This window comes from Rattus norvegicus, chromosome 5 (genome assembly GCF_021556685.1).
Source record: "Rattus norvegicus strain SHRSP/BbbUtx chromosome 5, alternate assembly SHRSP_T2T, whole genome shotgun sequence".
NCBI lineage: Eukaryota > Metazoa > Chordata > Mammalia > Rodentia > Muridae > Rattus > Rattus norvegicus.
This window is the reverse complement of record NC_141538.1, coordinates 60,016,250-60,031,941: the sequence shown is the minus strand read 5'-3', so window position 1 is coordinate 60,031,941 and position 15,692 is coordinate 60,016,250.

Genomic DNA, 15,692 nt, shown 5'->3' with positions numbered 1-15,692 from the left:
AACCATGACTACAGTAAGTGACTCTATAGTATAAAGTATATAGTATAGAGTCTATACCCAGGAAATATATGGACAGCATAACTTATTATTGAGAGGAGGGAGAGAGAGAGATAGAGATAGAGATAGAGATAGAGAGAGAGAGAGATAGAGAGAGATAGAGAGAGAGAGAGAGAGAGAGAGAGAGAGAGAGAGAATAAAGTAACAGTGGTCTTCTTCTATCCCTGGTTCCTGGCTCTTACCTGGAGGAGGCTGTTACTACGCAACGGTTGGGTGGATCCTAGAGGAATTGCTGACAGGGTTGGTAAAGGTTTTCATCAATGGCCAGTGGTACCAAGGATTTCAAGAGTGTATTATGGAAAAGGTTGGAGTTAGGAAGAGCTCTGTGCACATTGAGGTCTTGAGTAGAAATTCTCTGCACGAGCAGAATTTTTCTTTTGAAAAAAGTTCCCAATTCTGACTTGAAAATTCCATTTCTGGATACCTCTGTACTATTTTGTCAGTCTTTAGGAGGAGAAAGGAGCCTCTTGAAAGTCCTAAAAGTGATGTAGTGATCCCTTTTCTCTAAATAAGTTCTTTAATTCTGTCTCTTTGTCTTGATTTGGACTTTCATGTTGAATCATCTATTTTCCCATGCTCCTTCTAATTAATTTGCTAGGCTAAATTAGTGCCAAATAAATAATGAGCTTCCAAATTAGCTGACACCATAATGGAACAGAGATTTAATTAATTTACTAGCAAGGGCCTCTACAGACAATTGTATGTTTATAGCATAAAATGATGGTATTTATTAATGTTGAAACTTTTCTGAATTTAACAGGTTGCTTTAATAACCAGACTTTAATATGGAAATCCTCTCATTTCCATCGACATAGTAGGCTTCAAGTCAAGCAAAGAATTCACTGATATTACATTTAATTTTCTGAGATTTATTTGATCCATTTATTTAGCATGTATGCATTGTCTATGGAATCACAATATTTTTTAAGAATTCTTTGTTGATATCCATCCCAGTGTTATAATCATACATAAAAATTCTTCCTTTCGTTGGACTGTCAGGCTGAAAGCTTTTTTTCCATAGCAGGCTTAGTGAATGTCAAATATTATGCCATAATTCAGAATTATGTCAGCTTCTTCTGCTGCTCTAAATTGATCTTTACCTATTAGTAATTTCTACAGAACTCTGGGTTTTAGGAACTGCTCAATAGCTTGGTAGGAAGGAATTTCTTTTGATGAACATATCATTTGGGAAACATGTCCCAGGAATTTTAATTTCTTCTGTCCCCCAAAAGACATGTACTGCAGAAACATTTTCTTTCATATTAAGTCCACGGAAATATGTAGAAGATCAATTGAATTGTGGTCATGAAGACACCAGGTTTTATAGAAAGAATTAAAACTAATGTAAAGTTGGAAAAAAAAAACCTACCAAACTCCTTGAGCGAACTACATAATTTGGATTTTATGCTTTATTTATTTAATATTTTTATTTCACCCTTAAAGTAATTTATCAAGTGTCTTTATATGTAATAGAGTAACTCTACATCATCTGCCAAGTGTATTGGCAGTAATGAGAAAAATGGACTCAATCATTTTTTATCATCATCAAATCATGAAACATACTGAATCATTTTCCCTGCATATATTTTATGTTGGTCTTGACCCAGAAAATTCAAGTCTTAAGACATTGGATGGGCATGAGGAAAAAAGCCAAAGCATTGAGGTGACATTTCATCTGCCCTGTGATGTAAAATACTTACCTGTTTTATACTTATCTAGATTTAAGTTATATTCTTTTATTGGTATTAGGAAGGTGAAAGAATTCTTAAAACCTCTATTCTTTGGTGGAGTTTTTGGATTTTAAAATAAAGTGGAAACAGGATCAACAATAAAACAAAGTGGGTTTTTAGATGATTAATGATTATGATTTTTGAATTATGAGAATTATAATAAAGGGATATGTGAATAGAGATTAGCCTTGGATTTCTAGGAACAAAAGGAAAATCATAAAAGAGTGAGCAAAAGAATTAGAGGGCAATGCATTAGCAAGGACACATGTATAGGAGCAGAACTAGAGGAAAAGACATATTAAAAGAATTTGACTCTACTCAATTTCAGAGAAGAAGAAAATTTTCTTGGTCATGTGGGGTGGGGGTAGGGCATCTAGTGCTTAGGAAAGGCACCAGTCAATGTAGAAGCCAAATATAGCAGAGGCACAGTGTGGCCATACAAAGAGCGGCTGTAGAGTGACCAGTGGGAAACTTCAGAACAGAAGAGAAACTTAGTGTGCCAGGTTCCTCTGCACTGTTCTTACACTTGAACATAGAAAGATTATCAGAGACTAATGCTCACATCTGCCAGTATAAAGACTATCAGAGATTAATGGCCAGTTGCTTAAATTTTACTATCCGAAGTTCAGACAGGCTCCTTGCTGGCACCTCGTCATGTGACAATAAGTCTTCTGAAAGTTGGACTTTGCAGTGTTAGCAAGTTGACAGAAGCCAATTCACTAGCATCTATCAACTTGCTAACCCCAAAAAGTAAATGGGGTGAGAGCTGTGGAAACACAGGAGAACAAGGGAATGCATGCATGGCAAGTTGGATGAATCCAGTGGATGACAGAGGAGGAAGGGGCATAGACTTTGCTCAGGTCTTAAGTATGTGGAACAGAAATCAACAAAACTACAAGCAACATTTCAAACCAAGCTCCCGGAACTGTAGGTGGTTTGTATACTAAAGAGAAAAGCGAATCTAGAGTAAGTAAGGATGACTGCTACGAACAGTCTTTATTATACAATGGAGATTTTTAGTGAATTGTCTGGTGTTCATAACAAGCTAAATAGCAGAGATGATATTCAAACACAGGGTTGATGTCTCATTATATAAGCTTGGTATGAGCTCATAAGAGTATATATCTGTTTACAGATCTGTCTCACCGTGTCATATTGTGGGCTTTGGGCACACGTAGTATAAGTTCTTAAGATAACAAATCTAGTAAACTGTTAAGTATATTTTCTTTGTATTCTGAGAAGTGTGCTTTTACAATGCTAGTTTTGAACTGAGAACTTAGACTGTGTGGATATCTGTTGTTGTAAAAATATAAAAAATAAAAAAAGTAAGGTTGTCTTTTATCCCCACTAGGTCCAGCACCACAGTGCCCCCAAGATATCTGCTGGATATCTGAATTCTCAGTCAGCAAAGCCTCTCACCTGCTCTGCTCCATCCTCTATCACACTGCTGAAGGCCTCTCTCTGAGCCTGGCAGCAATCTCTCTACCTATCTAGTTCCCAAGGCAGGTTTCCATGCCAGAAACACACATCCCAACTCTGTGGCAGCCTAGACCAGCCACCACACACTTTCTTACACTTAAATCACTACATGAAAGAACACACAACACAATAGCCTTCGGCCCAATTGATAAGATATAATTGCCCACCTAAACATACAAAGCCCAATACACATCCATCCCTTAAAAACATTCATAACAACCTGTAAAGGTGCAGCGTGGAATCTTAACATCACCTGCCATATTGTCCTGCCACTGCTTCTCTCCCTCTCCCTCCTGTCTCTTCCTCCTTTCCTTTCCAGTCTCCTCTTCTTCCTTCAAACTTTTCTCCCATCCTTCCTCCTCCTCCAATGACAGGCCTCCTTCTATCTTGTACCTGCCTCACCTGTGACATCATTCCACATTTCACCCTTTTTGTCTAATTAAAAAAAACTTTTCTCTCAAATATAAGCTGAGCACAAATATTATCTTTTGTAATTAAAAGCATAAAATATATCTAACACCCAGTCCAACACTATATCAGTTAAACAGAACATTTAGTTATCCATCCCAACTTAAGAAAGGCTTAAAATCCATATTATATCTTGGGTAGCTTTTATACTATCTGATAACTATCCAATAAAATACATATTTTCAGAGTTAAACAGCCTGATAGACTATGAGACTATAATCAGTTTTCAACCCCGTCAGAAATCTGAGAATGACCAAATATCTATACACATAGGAAGCCTAACATGGCTTCCAGAACTGAGAGGTTGTAGAGACATGTCTCCACTAGCACAGTCCCCTGTTAGCAACATGTAAGCACAATTCTTCTTCTCTCAAACTTTTCTCCTGCCCATTTTTCCTTCTCATCCAATGACAGGCCTCCTTTTATCTTGTACCTGCCCCACCTATGACATCATCCCACAGATATCCATACCAAGATATGACCTGTATCTCATACCTTTTCTTTTCTCCACTCCTGGTTCTGTCTTCATGCAAAGAGTCTACAGACGTGAAACTCACTAGTCTATGCAACAAGCCTTTATCTAAGCCTTCCTCGATGCCCCTTGCCTTTTGTCTAAGAAGGCATATCTGATCAAGAACAACAGATATCTTTCTTACAGGGGAAGGAAGGGGGAGGGGGAGGGAGAGGGAAAGAGGGAGGCAGGGAGGGAGAGAGGGAGAGAGAGAGAGAGAGAGAGAGAGAGAGAGAGAGAGAGAGAGAGAGAGAGAGAGAGAGATATTTCTCACAACCTGTGAATAGTGTCAGGAGGGTCTTGGTGGACAATTCAGATTCCCAAGTCCTCCAAATTGATTCTAGAAAGGGAATTGATTAGAGGTTTGTACCTTATGAGCCACATTCCCCTCTGTCTTCCCAGCTTCTCATTTCCTTAAGGATGGGCACAGCTGGGGTGGGTCCCCAGGGAAGACAGAGCTACCATTGCTTGGGTGAGAAAGGATGGCACTGTAGACATTTGGCCTTGCTAGTGAGAGTGACAGGAACAATTTTTATCTGCCTTCTTTTGTAAAACCAATCATTTTTACTCTTGCAATACTCTTTGACCAACTCAGAAAGGCAGTAGCTGAGTGACTGCCAAGACCATCTCTAACCCTTCCCATGCCCGGTCTCCTCCTTCCTCTTGCTCCTTCTCCATTTCTTGCTCCTCCCCCTCTACATTCTTTTAATGTGTAAGCTAAATTACAGGTTGTCTTAGCCAGTGCCCTATTGCTATGAAGAGACATCACAGCCACAGGCCCCTCTTATAAAGGAAAGCATTTAATTGAGGCTGGCTTACAGGTTCAGATCTTTACAGCAGGGATCACGGTGGCTCTCAGACAGCCATAGTAGTTGAGAGTTCTACATCTGGATCCACAGGCAGCATGAGGAGACAGACTTTGAGCTTGGCATAGGCTTTTGAAAACACAAATCCTGTCCCCAGTGACATAGTTCCTCTAGCAAGCCTAGCACCCCTCATCCCTCCCAGGTAGTTTCACTTCCTGATGACTAAGCATTCAACTATATGAGCCTATGGGGAACATTTTTATTCAAACCACCACTCAGGTAAAGAGAGAGAACACTGCCAAGGCATGGACTAGTTTAACCCAGGAGGTGTATTCTAGTTTCCTTTTAATGTTAGGGCCATGTTTACTACATCAGAAGAAATGCAATCTTCTCAGCAGATGCTTAAAAATGAGCCAGGAAGAAAAGAACAAAACTCATTTTCTTGTGAATCAGCCTGCTGGCATCCGCTCTGGAGCCTGAGCCAATAATTCATGCAGAGTGATGCTACTTTTTAAATTGTTTCATGGCCCTCCTCTTACACCATCTTGAGAAATAGCCTAGATTCCAAGAAGCTTCAAAATGAAAAAATAAAAAATAAAAAGAACCCAAGACATCAGGGCCTTACCACATGAAAAGCCATCATCTCAATACCAGCATCACTTATAAGAATGCCTTGTTCCTTAAATCAACATAAATTGGACAAGAGGAAAAAATTTAATTGCTTTTTGATGTTGGCATACATAATGCAGGCTGTGCTAAGAACACATGGAGCACTGGGCTTCTGTACTCAGGGCTCATTGGCAGTCTGGAGGGCCAAAGACACAAAATACATAAGATATAAAATTAGTCAGAGACCCCATGAGAATTAGAACACTTGCTTCGAGTATTATAAATGATAAAATTTCACCTAATCACCTTGCTTCTGGGAACATAATGATAGATGCAGAAATCAAAGACCGAACAGAAGCTTCAAAACGCGAGTTTGAAAACCCTTCCACAAAGTCACCATAGTACGAAATAAATGAATTTATTCTGTCTTAAAAGGAAGTCCTATTGCTACATTGGAGATACCTGTTGCTGAAAACACCGAAGTAAGATTTAACCTTGTTCTTAAATACAGTGAGAAATCAACTAATTTATCTTTTATGATCAACAAGTCATTTGAACTATATTTAAAACAGAACAAAACCTTGATGTTAATATATATTTAGATCCACAAATATTAATGAAGCTAAGACCCTCTCTAATGAAATTGCCTAATTTTCCAGTATGGACACAAAGTATCATTGATGTGTAGATGTTATAGGGAGCCATAATGCTGGCAGTAGATGAGGCCTTAAATATATTCTACATTTATGGTCTTTACATCTGACTGCTTATGTAAAGAGGTGCCTCTCAGATCTTAATGCATATTCTAATTCCTTCAGGGGTCTTGTTGAAATGAAGGTTTACTAGGTCTTGAATGAGACCCAAGGTACATTTAAGTCTTCTCCTAGGTGATATTACAAGGTGCCGACTGATGTCTCATAGTGGCAAATCCCTAAAACTTCATGTCAAAATACAGATGCTGAAGGGTTATTTCCAGAAAGTCCAACTTAGTTCACTTTTAAAACCCCCACCCCTAGAGTTGAGGAAAATGATGCTTAAATCAGGGTAGTTGGGTAATAGGAAATATCACAGTTAGGGGTCAATTCAGAAGTAGGCCAAAGATCACCTAGTTCAACATTCTTTCTCCTGTGTTGTAATCTTCTTACTAAGTGTAAGACTCTTCTGCGCTTTATGATAAAGGATTTCCCTTAGGCAGTAGTGAGGGTCCCCTGTAGAAATGACATCATGAAGAAATATCATGGTTTGTGGTTTCCATTCTGGGTTTTGCAATAACTTTATCTTAGCAGAAGGAAGTGGTTTGTAGTCTGAGTTTCGACATAAGCTTGCCTCCTGTAGCTTTCCTGTCTTCCAGGTAACCATCAGCTACCTGCCATCCACTAATTCAGCCCCCTGCGAACTTACTGTAGGCTGCATTGGCTAGATGGCCCTTTTTATAGTACCTTTTAATAGATTAATTCTACAAAGGGAATTCAGACAGAGGATTGAGGAATTACCTTCAAGGCTCCGATTTTCTTTAGGTTTTGTGAAAGAAAATGTTAGAAGCCTTTGAAATGTCCACTGTTGCCAGCTTTTCCACATGATGTCGCTGTTGGCTTTCATTTCCAATTTGCTCCTGTTGAGTTGATGCTGACTATGAGCCAACTGGCCTCATTAAGATGGCTGGTTGCCTGAAAATGGAATTGCTGCTCTTTCTGTGAGGAATATCTTGTCAAGGTGCTGCTTTGTGGAAGGAACTGCAACCTTTCCTCTGCTACCAAAAGATGAGGAACATTCTTGAACTTCAACAACAGGTTTCTTCTATTTCTTTTCCTCTTATTTGTGTGCCTCATATTTTACCATATGGATGAGATTGCACAGGGGCATCTTTCTATAGGGATCCTCACCATCTGTGCCTTGAAGTCAAGAAGTGTGGTCCCAGTCAAGCTTGTGTGCTAATCATTAGGACAGCATGCGTGGAGAGCTTGTTGAACAGAAGAACCAGACTGCCTAGCAGGACACATCCTCAGAAGGAGAGGCTATGTTAGTCCCCTCGATGGTTTCCATGTTTTAGTCTATGGGGATAATTCACTTTTAATTTCTTTCTAAATACAATCAGGTAACTTCCAGACATATCAGGAAGTAGAAGAACTGGCCTGATAACCAAGAGGAAACAAGTGACAAAAGGAAACTACTGGAGTTTTAAAACTCATTAGACATGATATAGAGTGTGTTTGATAGTCGCAGGGTCAGAGCTTTTCTTGAAATAAATCATTAAAGTAGTAAAGATCTGTATCTAAACTGATTTATAGTAATTACAGAGTATCAAGACTGAGAATGTTTCTAAGGATGATGAAAGGCTCCTATACTGTAAATCTTTTGCAATTTTTTCTTCAGTTGTATTCATTAACGACCTAATAAACTCTCTGTGATTTATGTTCTCTGTGAAGTGTTTGTGTTGTGCAGCTATTTCTTCTGAATTTAAACATTTCCTCTCAAAGGAAGTCTTTCTGCATCTCAGTAAAGAAAGTTAAAAGGCCCCTGAACATGGACTAACCTAGTAGGTCTTAGGAAGTAAACAAATATGACAAGTTTTAGGAAGTTCCTGAAACTTACAAGAGTAAGTTTATGTGAGTGGTAACTATAGATGATGAGAAGAGATTCTTCCAAAGGTTGAGCTTCTACAAGTCTGAGCATGTTTCGTAGTAGAGCAGTTCCCCTGGGAATATATCTGTGGCAGAAATTCTTGTCCCAGAGAGATAAGCTGGTACTTTATGAAATATATGCATTTTGATGAATATAGTTTCTTCTCTCTGTCTCTGTCTCTCTCTGTCTCTCTCTGTCTGTCTCTGTCTCTGTCTCTGTCTCTGTCTCTGTCTCTCTCTGTCTCTCTCTCTCTAGATTCCTGTGGATGTCTGATACATCAAATCTTCTGCAGCTGGAGCTACAGGTAGTTGTTAGTTGCCCAATGTGGGGTCTGGAAACTGAGCAACTGAGCTCGAGTTGCTCTATAGAGCAGTACATACTCTTAACTGCTTAGTCATCATCTCTTCAGCTCCTTGACGCCTATATATTGGAAACTATTAATTGGGATCTTGACTTTTCTCCTGATGCCTATATATTGGAAACTATTAATTGGGGTGGGGGGCACAACAGATATAAAATATACATTTTAAGTGACTGTGAGCTATAAAATTCTTTTAAAATTTAATGTTTCCTCTTCATAAGTGGATGTAATAAAATTAGATAGCACATGTGAGTGAGCATATGCATTCGTACATGTATTGTATACATACTCACAGACATTTTTCCAGTGTTATGTTTCACTTTCATTACTTTATTTCATGCTCTAAACCTTAGTAGTTTCATTATATTTATGGCATCACTTGGTTTTTATCAAGTTTTTCTTACATTTCTAATATATTTTTCATAAATAAACACATATATATGTAGCTATTTTATTAGTAGTGTCATGTTTTGATTGTTCTATGAATGAATGGTGCCAATTATAATTTTAAAACTCCCCCTTTCATACCACTTTTAATATTTGAGCTTTTCTAATAAAATGTGACCATTCTTGCCTCCTTGAACATTCACATTTACCTTTTCTTTCTCTAGTGCTGTCAATTGGTCTGAGGATGTTTCTTGTGAAGAGCATGGTGCTTGTGTTCCCCCCACCCCCCACCCCAATTTGACAGCTTTGGTCTTTTCACCAAAGGATGCAGTGAGAGGACTCAGTTTTCAAAATGAACCAGAGAACAGAAGGGAGACTGCCCTACATATTCAAGCAGATCCTATTCTGAAGATAAAGGAAACACCCAGGCAGGAGAACTAAGCAGCCGCTTACAGGCAAAGGTGTACCCATAGGAAATGCTCTGGGAATTGTAATTAATTGTTTTACAGATTAGGAGAGTCACCAAGACTCCCTTGTAACATTTCTCCTCAAAGAATGTTCCATGGGGAAGAAATAAAAACCTAAGCAGTCTAGGAAGCTGGGAGACTCAGAAGAAATAGGAAAGAGCTGGGTGATTGAAGCTTCTACTGAGACAATTAAGGAGGGTACTCAGCAGGATGCCTGGGACAGAAACAACTGGAGGTCAAGTGCTGACAAACAGCACTAGCTCTTGCAACACTAATATATCCCCAAGAGTGAACAGACTAACAGGAAGAGAGGCCCCTCTTATTGTTCTCTCAGGGGTTAAGGAGGCCCGGAATGCTGCAGGCTTCCAAATTAATAGACAGTGCCAAAAGCAGACGTGGATCCAGGTTTCGAGAGGCCTAAACTTTAAACCAAAGAAAAAGATGTAAACCTGGGCATGTGACTCATTGATAGAGTACTGGCCTGGAAGGCACAACGTCATGAGTTCCATCCCCAACACTGAAAAAGAATAAAAGATGCCATGTTATCTACTGATCTAAGTATGTACTGAGGCAAGGAAAGGAGTCTTGGCCAATGCCTGGGACTTTAGAATTTCAGGTCTTTTTCTCTGTACGTTTTTGGGCAGGTTGCCAGCAACACTTCCATGAAATGTTGCCTTGCCAGAGGCAAGAGTTTCCTTGCCACTGAGAGTGTGTATTGAACATGATTAACCCAGGAATGGAGAAGGTAACTTACAAACAAAGGTGCTATGAGAATGCTGCCAGAACTAGTAAACTGTTTATCCATGAACAAAGCTGAGTGATTTGAGGACTCAAGAGCCCTGTCATAAAATCAGAGTCCTGATTTTTTAGTTGTTTGGGGGGACACCCTGTAGGTAGTCAAAAGAGCAGCATGGAGAAAGCCTACCTTCCAGGAAGAATAAAATAGAGGTGGTTAGGATCCAGGAATGTTAAGCTTTTGGCCACACTTTCAGTTGCTTTATTAAAAGTGATGAGAGTAGATTTAAGGCAAGAAGAATTTAATCAAAGGACCACTGAATGAACACTGCAACAGCCCAAAGGTTGACTATTATAGTTTAAAAATTGAATAGTTGACTAATTATAAATTATCACATTTTTTAGTAAGTTTAGTGTTCAGTCTGAATATTGCTGTCCCCAGGAAAATGAATAAACCACTGACCTTTCTCTAGTCAGTGAAGCCACTGTAAGGAGCCGGGTGCGTTTAAGGAGCATGCTCAAATTCCCTAAATTTCACAGCCCCAGCAAGACAATGTGGAGTCATTTTAAAGCAGTTAATTACTTGAACTCTCTTATTGCAAAAGAGATGAGAGGATTAGTCCGGTCTAAAGGCCTCTGAAGCAACATTGAGGCTCCGGGTGAGATGACTACCTGATATATAAACCTTCAATCCCTTGCTTGCTTGATTTTACTGCTGAGCTGTACACATTAGAGACCTTCCTTTTCCTGCTGCTAAGGCCCCGAGTGAGCCAGAGTCTGGTTGTGTATTAGGAGCTCACCCTTATTTGGGGTAGATAGAAATGGTGTCAGCCTAGGATTGGGTTTATGATCTATGTCTTGGATACCAGGCCTGGTCACCAATCCCTGTGGTATCTCTTTCATGCATGCTCAGTCTATACAGTTTGCTTTCACTCTTGATGAAGAACTGGCTTCCTGCAAGAGATCTAAGACTTCCCTAGGGGGAGATCTTAACAACCCACTGAGCCTGACAGAACTCTTTCTTGGACAAATGGACTCTATGCCTTTCGGCTTATATCTGAGTCCTGCTTCATGCCTAATAGACCCTATTCCTCCCAAACTCATAAGTAATTTAGGAAATTCTCAACGGTATTGACCCTGTATTTGTAACAGCTTTTTTCGCTCTCAGTCGGAGTTTTAATATAACTGTGTTATAATACAGTTTATGAATAGATATGTATATACACACACACACACACACACACACACACACACACAAACATGCGCTCACACACATACACATGTAACTTTGAACTATGTAACCTTTTGTAAAGGAAGCAGTGGATTTGCTAAGGTAAACTTGGAGAACCAGAATGAAATTCTCATGTTTTAGGTTTAATATAGTGTTCCCAGACCCAATCCTCAACACAGCAGTTGTTGTCACTGCCTGAAATGAGGGGTCCAAGGAGAACTGGCCTAGTGACTGAGACAGTCTGCCTGGATGGAGCCTGCCACACTTGCTTTTATTGTCTCCCAAATTCAATCTGACCTTGGTCTCAAGGATTTGGTCTCCACTGATCTCCCTATTTGGGACACATATAAGAACTAAGGCTATTCTCGTGTGTGGGCATTTTCAGGGCCAAAGCATCTAATAAAGCTTTGAATAGGTTTCGGTGCACGTTGTTATTTATCAATAACTTTTCTTCGTAAAAGTCTCACAGTAGTGAGATTTCTAGCTAATGTTTACTGTGTGGAAACGGTGTAAAAATTGCTACAGTGAAACTGCGTTTTAAAGCACTGTTCACTGAGCTTATTTCAGTCAAAAACGTGCCATCCCTTGATAACCACTGTGGGTTCCATTGGTCATTTTAATATTTCTTAAATTAATTAACTAATCAATTAATTTTGTGTGTATATGTGTGTGCATGAGTGTGTACAGGCATGTATGTGCATGTGTGTGTGCATATGCCTACAAGCCTGCATGCATATGTGTATGTACGTGTGTGTGTGTGTGTGTGTGTGTGTTTGTGTCTGTGTGTGTATGTGTGTGTAGGTCAAAGGCCACTTTTGGCAGTGGGTTCTGAGAAACAAGCTCATGCTATGCTTTGGTCTGCTAAGCCATCTCACTCTTCCTCACTGATTTTCTATATATTTAATTTTTTTCTTTTCTTTTCTTTTCTTTTTTTTTTCTTTTCTTTTTTTCGGAGCTGGGGAACGAACCCAGGGCCTTGCGCTTGCTAGGCAAGCGCTCTACCACTGAGCTAAATCCCCAACCCCTTAAATTTTTTCTTAATGGATCCTAATTACCTAATTATTGTGGAAAGTATTAAATTCACGAGGCATTGATGATAGCTGAAAAAAATAAGGGAAGAATTTGTTGGGATGCAAAATATAACTCCAGCATTTTAAAAGAGATTCAGCTAGATATAGGAAAGTTGAACACATATCAAGATGATTTGAGAGTGGACACATAATTGTATTCGACCATTGCTAGTTTGACTGAAAGTTACATTATTAATAGCAGTAAGTTATTGAATTTTACTAGGTTTCAGGTACAATTGTTAGCCTTAATATATTGAAATATTATAATAACTGATAAGGTAGATACTGTCATTAAGTAAACTCTATCCAGTTACACTGTTTGAAAACACAGAATCGATAGACCCACTCCACAGCCAATTTAGCTTCAGGTATATCATGGGAAAGAGTTATTTAAGATAAAATGTTACTGTCAATGTAACTTAAGATGAAGTGATTACTAGTGTCAACTGATTATTTCTAATAATCACTGCTAGAATATGACTTCCAGACCCTATAGAAGTAGCATACAAAATTTGACATACATCCCTGTGGTCATCATTGTTAACTAGATAAAAGGTAGGATAGTTAGAAAGTAAAATAAACTAATAATTTTGGAATTTTTCCCATAATATTTTAGATTGTGTCCTTTAAGTTTAGAAATTTATTTAATAAAGTATTGAGGAATTCTGGTATTGAGGTATATCTACAAAAATGGGACCTAGATTCTTAAGTTGTCAGACAAACTTCTGTTATATATACCATATCATTGTTGGATAGAAGGTAGGTACAGAGCCTAATTCTCATTCACGCTCCATAGATACTTAAAAGGGAAAAATATATCCAAGCCAAATTTGAAGGTTATTATTCACACATTTTAAACAATACCATACCCAAGCTCAGATTGTAAAGAACATTTTTAAAAGAACACTTTCTCCTCCATTAATTATGTCGATTGCTTCCCCAGCAATTTACATTCATGAACCTTGGTTTCTAAGGTGTTTTTGTAATGACATCATAAAGGAATGAGCACAGCTTTTTCAGCCTTTGGTTTGTGAAATGGCTAAGGGCACCTTTTAAGAGTTCCCATTGTTCTATAGCGGTGCACTTCCTCCTCTGAGAATAATTGCATTACCTTTGCCTACTCCTGGATATCCTTGAAAATAAAACACAAGGTTTTATCTCAGAGATAAACGTCCTGCAAGCCTGACAGTCAACCCTGTGCTTGCTAATTCCCCTGCTCAAGTTCATGACCTCCACTGTTGTCAATCTTACAAAAGAACATTCCCGCACTTTCCTTTTGGTGACTGGAAGAGAAATGTTTTGTTTAAACTCCCACTAACAAGTCCCACAACAACTCTGTTAGCAAGTTAATGGAGTGGCAGAGCAAGGACCATCAGGCTTGCCTGTACAGTCTGTGTTATTTTAGACTTGCCAAAGACTCCTAAAGTAACCACATACATTACACATTCAACTTTAACCCAGCCGACTCATGCGGGGCTTCTCTCACTTTTCAATCTCACCTTGTTCCTTCCAAGAGTCTCTCATGGTTAGGGCATTCTTCTTATGAAACAAAGTAGAAAATGATGGATGTGATAGAAATTATCTCCCTTAGACTACAAATTACCTGTGCTGGATACCGGCCAAGGTTTTCCTCTGAGGAAAGTCCAATGGGTCAGGCTGAATACAAAGGTGTCTTTCACACAGAAGGGATGTTCAGATTTTAGCAATCTTCTTTGTAACAATAAGTCAATTCTTTCAGGAAATCATTCTCATGTATTTTATCGGTTAAAACAGGGTCAGATTCCCATAGAATCTTGTCACTCTAACCAAGGCATTAAATGTGGGGACTTATCTCTCATTGACTCATTTACTATGTGAACCTCCTCAGAGAACTGGGACAGGGTTGTTTTACCATGGTTGTCTTAAACGCATCATTTAGCTTGGAAAGATACATTTTGATATGAAGAGTCAAGGCATTTTGTGGTCTGTGCAGGCTCTGTTATCTCCAATTTATTAAAATATAACGATACATTAACCTTCTAGTTAAAAAGCACACACTGAAAAATTCTTATTTCCTTTGTTTCACAAGATCACATTAAGTGTCATTACAGGAATGTAAACAAAGTTTCACGTCCGAAAAGACAAACCCAGAAGAAAATATGGTAGCCGGCTGAGAGACATTTGGAGTGGGACATGCATGCAAGGTTGTAACTGATTTATCAGGGCAGGGGCAGCTAAACGTATGCAATAGACAGCATGGCTACTCATGACATGTGAGAGAGCTCTCAGAGGATGCACTCCGGGTACTTGGAGGTCCCTGGGCTCTACTAAACAAGGATAAACTTGATGAAAACATAGGAAGCAGGCAGAGCCCTTGATGGTTCTTCTTACTTCCGAAGACCAAGTAGCTACTTTCATATTTTGAAACATGACTTCTCTTGGGAGAATAATTTTTTTAAACCTCTAGATGTTCTAGAAAAGTATCAAGAAGGCATGGGTAAGGACAGATGCTGAACAAATGAAGAAATGAAGACCTGAAGCTTTGTACCCAGTATCCAGTGATCCCTCAAGGGCTGCGGCGGTCCAGCATGTCTTCAACAGAGTGAGTGAATCTATTTCAGTGCTTCTCAACCACCCAGTTCCAAGCACGTTTTATTATTTTTTTTTATTCCCCTCTACCTCTAGGCTTAGAAAGAAAACCAGAAGCTTGGAAAGATTTACACATATTTGAGACTTTCTTCAATGAATTGTCCACTTCCTAAAGCTTGCAGCTAGTAAATTTCAGTAAATGCAAGTGGACAATCAATGAATCACCAGGTATTTAGGAATACATCTCAAAAAAGAGGAACAAAACAAAGAGAACACGGGACGTCACACTTGGAAACCTCAAATTATAACCCTACAAAGTTAACCTGGGAAGAAACTGCCACACAGAATGTTGGTATAAATTCTCAATCAACATAAAATTTACAAGTTTATTCTTTCATTCTGTGGACTGTCTTTTCACTTTCTCAACAGGATCTATTTGTCAGGTCTCAATAAAACACGAGACAAGTCTCACTCAGTACACCTACCCTAAACCTCTCCCTCTCACAGGCTAGGCTTCTGCTTCGTTTCCCCCAGTGTCTGATTTCTATATTACTCAGTGATTTCAGCTACTTGCCCTCCTGGTTCTTATCT